Below are 7,548 nucleotides of genomic sequence, written 5' to 3'. Positions count from 1 at the left end.
GTCAATTCTGTAGAAATAGGATAGCATGTGCATCTCTCACGAGACCTGAAGCAATGAATGTTCTTAGCAAACCACCATGGAGCAGTTTCGAAGAGAAGAACACCATGCACATCACTACCCTATGTGGACATGCAACACTCTAAACACGAGTACGTCTACTTGGGAGTAAAACGAGAGTAAGCGTTCCTCTAGCCCTGTTTTAAATGGTGTCCTCTAGGCGACAACTTTACACCCTTTTTACCCATTTCTGTTTAGAGTGCACTCTGGTATGGATACTTACACCATGGGCACTCTCTGCCTCCCTATGCGTGCCACTAAGCACCACGACGTCGCCCCGGACTCTTTTTGCTTAACCTTAGACGCCATGTTTTTCACCTTGGCGACCATGCTTCGCACTGTTGCTACAATCTTTTGCACCTTGACTACCCTTTCTTGTACTCTCACCACGAATTTTGCCACCTTTTTATGCTGGGATATCAGGTAGGCAACTCGAGGATTCGACGAATGGATGCGGATGAATTTTTTTATTCTGAAGGAGAAACTCCTCCGATCATCGGGGAATTCTTCAGGCGCTTTTATTCAGTGGGCTCGGGAAGTGGCTCCTCACTTCGGAAGTCGTTCCTCCCGTAGAGCTGATGTAACCCAGCTGGGCTTGCTTCTGGCGCAATAACAAGCAGAGTCACTGCAAATGAGAAGAATATAGCAAGAAGGCTAGAACCGTCTGCCCTTTGCGTGGTCGCTGATTCTGAGGTATTTTCAACGGACTTGAAAATCATGGGTATAATGATAATGAAAAAGAAGTAGGCGTTGTAAATGGTAATAAATTATGGTTGGCAAAACAGTGATGCAAATTAAACTTCGGAAAAGGAAGGCTGCTCATGACACTAGCCAAGCAAGATGACCAGTCCCTGAACAGTCCTTAGTAGTCATAATCATTAGGGAAGAATTTTATATGTATAGCCAACCATTGTGATGACTTCAGGAAGGGTAGAGGAAATCGAACAACGTATGAGTACTTAGAACACCACCCGCCTCCCCCCCCCCCCCCCCCCCCCCCCCCCCGAAAAAAAAATGCTTGGAGTCTGTATTATAAGAGGCCGTCTTGGGAAGCGTCGTCCTCAGGAAGCGAGACCGATACGTTAGTGATATTGCTTTACAAGACGGGACGGTAGCCGCTATATCTGCAGCACACTTGGTGGCTTTTCTGAATGGTGGCCAACGTTAAGCATCTTTGAGTATTACACGTAAAGAGGACTATGGCTGGACTATGGAAACAAAGTGTTGTGAAGTTACTCGGTGAGAAAAAGAATGTACCTCGCTCTAACGCAAACAGTTGTAGGAGTCCTTAGGGCGGAGATCTGGACAAGTTGGTACATACTCAGAAGTGGTTTTACACATCGCAAAACAAAAGGGACAAGAAGGACCTCACACCACGAGCGCTGATTTGAACTTAGGTTTATTCCGCTTGCGTTGTTGTGCGGAGTTGTGTATGAAGTGCCATTGTCCGGCGGAAAAACATATGTTGCACACACTGGTCGGTGTGCAAATACAAGAATGAGAGAACACCGTAGATCACAACAGTCGGAAACGGGCAACAATATTTTCTTGATTGCAAGAATTGCGAATCAAGAAAATGTGCATATTTGTTGAGCAGCACGTACACAATTAAAAAATAAAAATCTCAGAAAGCAAGGAAGGCGTTCGAGGCGATGGCTATCAGGTATAGGGGTTAGAGTTGCGTCAGAAAATTCTCTGTTAGATTGCTTGAAAAGGAAATTGATTACTTCTCTGCGTAACGGCGTGGAACTGGGCGTTCACTGTTGCATGTGCTTCCGGGTCTCATTTTACCTTGTCTTGTATCGCTTCCTTCATTATATATTTCTTGTAAAGCTTAGTAATACCTGAGTAGATAGCCAGCGCTCGTGGTATCCGTTCTTTCTTTTCCATTGTGTGTTGCGGTGTGTAAAGACGATTCTATACATGATTTTAGTTTCGATACCTGGGCGCCGCCATGTTTGTTTTACTCGAGCGCCGCCTACCGCCGACGCCATCTTGGACTGATAATTTGCAGCCGGTGGGCTGCAGACGAAGCAGCGTGCGATCTTTGAAAGTGTCATTCGCCCGTTTTATTCCTTCCAAGCCTAGAAATTTTGGGTGGGCGTTCGCCTCGTGTCCATCCTCGTTTGTGCTATGCCATTAGCTCCTGCAATAACCAACTGGGAGCAAGCGACCGTTCCTCAACGCAGCGAACGATCAGCATCGGTGAGTGCCATGCTCGCAGTTCACGCGTGCTTTTTTGTCGCCGGTTGCCTGTAGGGCGAATGCGGCACGGTGTTGCATGTTAGAAAAAACGCAAGCAAAATGTGTTGAAACACAAGATCGCAGGAGAGCAATGAATATCTAGTTTTTCGTGGAGCGCAGTTTTTCATGAACTCTCTCGCTGCCTGCTTGGACATGGCGAGTGTGACAGTTTAGATGCTGAGCTTGCGACAGAGTACCCCGTTTACAAACTGAACATTTTGGAAACAGCGAATACATGACCGAAACGAATCCACTTCTGATGATTAGAATGTTGGTTTGCGGAGATACGCGCGATGAAATTGAAATTCGGCCCCTCCTGCCGCTTGCGTAGGGCTTTTCGTACTACGAGCGATACAAGCCAGTTGACTGAAAGCAATTCGCATTCTCGCCTTCTCCGCTCCCGCCAATACTCACTGGTGCACAAATACCTGAAAATGTGCAGTTACACGATCTAATAGGTTGGTACGTTAATGGAACGCTATTACCACTTACACTGACAGGCAGAATCGCCGCACCTGTGTTGAGAATTCCAATCTCAATCGGATCGGGGCACTGCTCAAGTCGCTGCGTTTGTTGTATCTCTGGCACGGTTATGCATAGTGTGGATTTTTTTACAGTGCATTCGATGCGATTTCAGTCGAATAATTTATTTCAATGCGTGGCAGAGTTTACCGTCCTGTGCATGCCGTGTATTTTTTCATCTTACATTGCCATGGCTGCATTTTTCCTCACTTTGCAGTTGGGTAAAAGTTCATGTCGCCGCTTCTATCATGCCATGCTGTGCAAATTAAATTAGTGTCACTAACGACATGTTTATTTTTTTCAGGTGGCGATCCCCACACCCTCCCGATATTGACGATCATGTGGGGCGGCGAAACGAAGTGGCCAAATTTGTGAAGTCCTCACATAGTGTACTGCTGAATTAAAAGAACTTTGCCAAGGCCGTCCAAATACTTGATCTCTTAAAATTATGCACAGATTACAGTTTGGTAACCCAGGCGCTGCGCTTCGTTCCGCGCCCGATATTAGGCACAGGCAGTGGGTTTGTTTCTGTCTGCATTTCGTTCACAAAGTGCGCTAACGTTTAAGCTTTTTGTTGGCGCAAGTATCTTGATCAACTACGCCCACTGCCAATGCAACTCGGGACCGGCGGAAAAGCGGTGAAGAAATGGACACCGCAGACGTGCTGAGACCTTCACATAACATGGTGCACGTAAATACTGGGGGCGTTTGTTTTTTTCTACTTTCGTCGACTATTTCCGCAACCGACAATAAAACAATGATGTCTAGAAGACGTTGGTGTTTCGTACAACATTGCTGCTTTTGTTGTACAGACGCAAACACGCGCTTGACCGGTAGCTAAGCAGCCGCGGCCGTTGCTCCGCGCGCCGGATTATCAGCCCAGGGGAAGACGGCAACAGTGGGGTGTCGCGCAGCGCACGTGTTTGAGAGTATTTCCCCCTCTCCTGCCCGCTCCTCGTAAAATGGTGTATATGTCGCGGAGATCCAGCTGTCTTTCCTTCTCACCTAGCGTTCCCTTGCGCTCTTCACCACAGGCACTGTTGCTCCAAAAGGAGTGGCGGTTCCAAACAGACATAATCTCGGTATGCAGTGTTTGTGTGAAAGTTTTTCTTAGAAAGGATTAGAAGCCTCAGCATCTGCGAAGGCTACCGAAAACGTTCGCTTAACTGGACGCAAGAACGCGAGGGGTCAATGATACGCTTCATGGCATGGACCGGACAAACAACTCAGTCATATTCTATCTCTACTAAGCATTTGTAAACTCTTAGGCCGTAGTGGCTGAGTACCCACGCTCACAGATTGCGTCGGGCGTTCTGCAAAGCGCCCAGTTAAGCACATGAGACTTGGTCCCCCTATTGAGCGTCAAGGACGCTCTTCATCAATCGCATAGTTTGCATAGTAAAGACCACCAAAGCATTGCGTAATTCGGACACTCGCGTTAAACGTACGCCCTAGAAGGGCGCATCTGCGACCGCTACGGGTAATTAGCAACCCATATCAGTTGAAATCAGCACAAACAATGACCATGTACAGGACATGAAATGCGAAGGGAAGATAAGCGATTGAGCTGAGGCGTAAGAAAGTTGTAGAATCTCTTTGCGACAGTGGCCCTGAGTTCGTTTGCGAACTGGAAGCGGCTTCAGATGACTGGAGCGACGACGAAGATAGTGATGCGCTGATAGTGCACGGTAACAACTAATGCTGAAACCTTGTTTGTGCAGGACGGAGCGATATATATGCACCTCGGATTGTGTTCCGGCGTATTGAAAGGAATAAATACAACACAATTCTGACCATTGTAGCCTTTTAAATTTGCATGTATTTAAATAAAGCCCCCTCTAGAGCTGCTTTTTTTCTTTTTTATATTTTTGTACCTTAATATTAAAATATTTAAGTGCTGTATTTTCTGAATGAAATTTGTATGGATAAATTTATGAGCAGTTCAAAAATTCACGAGTTTCGTAAGTTTTTCGATATAATTTAGAGGTTAAAGTGCTAGGAAGAAATACTTTTAACATTCGTTTTATGTTCAGGTAAATGCGTTTTAGTTCCTTTTTCCACGACCTACGTTTCCACGACATGTACAAGGCAGCGTTGATACCGTTATGATCCCAAAGAAGCTTGCTTCACTCTTACAGGAGGAAATGAGTTTACCTTTCCCGTTTGGTCTCCTATCACAAACTGTATGCAAATGAAAAACAATTATCACTGGACGCCCAAGAACAGACTTAATCAATGTCCTAAAATTGTGGAAGCAGACATTTCCGAGGCTGACTCGGTCGAGGATGTATCGTAGACTACATAATTCAAATTCAAATTCAAATTCAAATTCAAATATTTATTCCAACATTACACCATACAGATATAATACTATATCTAAAAGACTGGCTGCTTTTACGGCACAGATGACAAATATTGGGAAAGTATTAGTTGAAATATTCTACAAAGGGTTTTTTAAATTACTCTAAAATTGCAATCCTCATCAATGCGCAGCTTTCTGCCCATGCTTACCTGCTATTAGAATAGCGCAGAGGAGATATCCTGTGAGACCTCTCATTTTTCTGTGTGGGTGAAAAACAAATCAGCACTCTTCAGTTACGTTCAGGGCACCACGGTCTTCTGAATTTCGAACACTGTTTATGCGCTGGTTCGACTTTTGTGAACGCTTTCATAATTTGTGCTGGAGTAGCGCGCCAATATCATGTTTATTGTCTATGTGTATGTTTTTGTTCATGGCAGTAGGCTGTAAAATTAACATACTTGAAACAAAATTATAGATCACAGGAAATCATCAAAGCCTGTATTGAAAAGGCGACACATACGCAGCATGAACACAAAAACAGTCGATCACAGGTCAGGGAAAATATCAGAGGAATTCAGTTGAAAATCGCACTCTCAAGCCTCATTAATTTAAGCTTTCCGAAAAATTGTTAACAAATTGTACGAAGAGTAAACCCCAGTCTGGCATTAGAATACAGCCTACGCCAAAATTTTTTTTCGGTATGTGGCCTCCAACTTCGATACAGAATTACCAAAGGTGGCACAGAACTGATACATTCACAAAATATCCCTTTCCGTTTATAACAACACTTGCACATATAAGAACATCGCAACAAGAAGACACCTCACCTACCGTTGCTGCTTGTGGTTGATCGGGCAGTCTGACACGAAACCGTATCGCCCCCGTAAGCTCTTATATACCAAATTCTCTACGAGGGAAAGAAATGCAACCCTGACATAAACTGGAGCACAGTGACTGCACTGCTGCTTTGGACGGTGACAGCTGATTGACAGTCTCATTTGAAGTAAATCCCGGCCATGCATGTGCATTTTAACATACAGATTGAGATCAGTTTCGTCGATAGGGGTTCCTGAATACACGTGGTGTCCGCCGAGACAAATCTAGCCATGCTGGGCCCTAAACTGTGCAGATAAAAGTTTATTTTGGCGTTTGAGTCATGTCTGAGAGCATCGACATGTAAAGGTAGCCGAAAGGATCACCTGAACGAGGGATATCTCGCATTCTATTTTCCTGTCTATGCATAATGGTGCGGGCTGGCACACATATTTCTTTTCTTTTCTGGTCCAAATAGAATTTATGCCTTCCACTGTATATATTTCACTTCCCTAACTTCTTTCTGAAAACTGCCCTCGCTAAATCTGCCTTGTTTCATTTTTGAGAGCAATGATTGCACTGCCGCTTTGGATGGTGACAGGTGATTGACAGTCTCATTCGAAATAAACATCGGCCATGCTCGTGCATCTCAGCATATAGATTGGGATCAGTTGCGTCACTAGGCGTCCCTGACCACACGTCGAGTCTCCCGAGTCAACTCCAGCCGTGCGGGGCGCCAGAGTGTCAAGGTAAAATGGTGATCTTGGCGGTTGAGTCATATGTGGGAGCATCGACGTGTAAGGGTAGCCGAAAGGCTCACCTGAACGACGGTTATCTCGCATTGTATTTTCCCGTCTAGGAATAAAGGTGTTCTGGGACATATTTTTCTTTTTTTCTGGTCCAAATATAGACTCTGTCTTCCTCTGTATATATTTCACTTTCCTAACTTCTTGCCTAATTTAGCCAAAATTGCTATAAAGCGATAAAGGTTCTACTTTTATACATTTTGACAACCTGCCTTTTTTGGAACGCAACGGTGTGTGTATAGGGTCCAGCGTTGACCCGATCGTTTGCGACATTTTCTTTATCGATGGGGACGATTTTTTAGGGCTTTTAAAAACCAGGCGTCCTTCGCCTACTCCTTTAGAGTAGGCGTTAAATGCTTTTGACAAGCATGGAATTGGGTCGCGTTTACCCATGAACTACCTGACACTAATGTTTTATAGTGTTTAGACATGAAAGTGACCTTCAATGAAGACACGTTTGCTGGGGTTATTACCCGCATGCAAAAAAAGATATTTTGCTATACGATTCTATACACTCTAAGACCGTAAAGAGAGCAAAAGCGTCGCATTGCCTGGAGTCTTCACTCAAGAAATCATGCCACACAAGGTGCAAGATAGGTTTCAAAATCAGATGAGCCGAATTTCGGCGGCAGGGTTCCCCTGCTCTGTGTTGGTTGCTGTTTGCGAGACCCTCCATCAAAAACTTAAGCACGGAACACGAAGAAATACCGGAGAGGATCGTTGCAGGACGAAGAACTCACTAGGTGTGGGTTACGTGGAGAAAACCTCTCACTCCTTCAGGAAAGTGGCCAACAGGTACGGCAT

The 7,548-nt window shown here is 44.8% G+C and overlaps 1 long non-coding RNA gene across 1 annotated transcript; it reads left to right on the top strand.

The window, feature by feature from the left end:
* Nucleotides 1–1,979: 1,979 nt before the first annotated feature.
* LOC149326717 (uncharacterized) lies at nt 1,980–3,244 on the top strand. The gene is made up of 2 exons (XR_016286170.1): nt 1,980–2,262; nt 3,128–3,244. It is a non-coding gene; the product is annotated as an uncharacterized LOC149326717 (long non-coding RNA).
* The last annotated feature ends 4,304 nt before the right edge of the window (nt 3,245–7,548 follow it).

The sequence above is a fragment of the Amblyomma mixtum genome, chromosome 10, assembly GCF_055824585.1.
Source record: "Amblyomma mixtum isolate Tamu chromosome 10, ASM5582458v1, whole genome shotgun sequence".
NCBI classification, from domain to species: domain Eukaryota; kingdom Metazoa; phylum Arthropoda; class Arachnida; order Ixodida; family Ixodidae; genus Amblyomma; species Amblyomma mixtum.
This window is presented reverse-complemented; position numbering and strand designations above follow the sequence as displayed.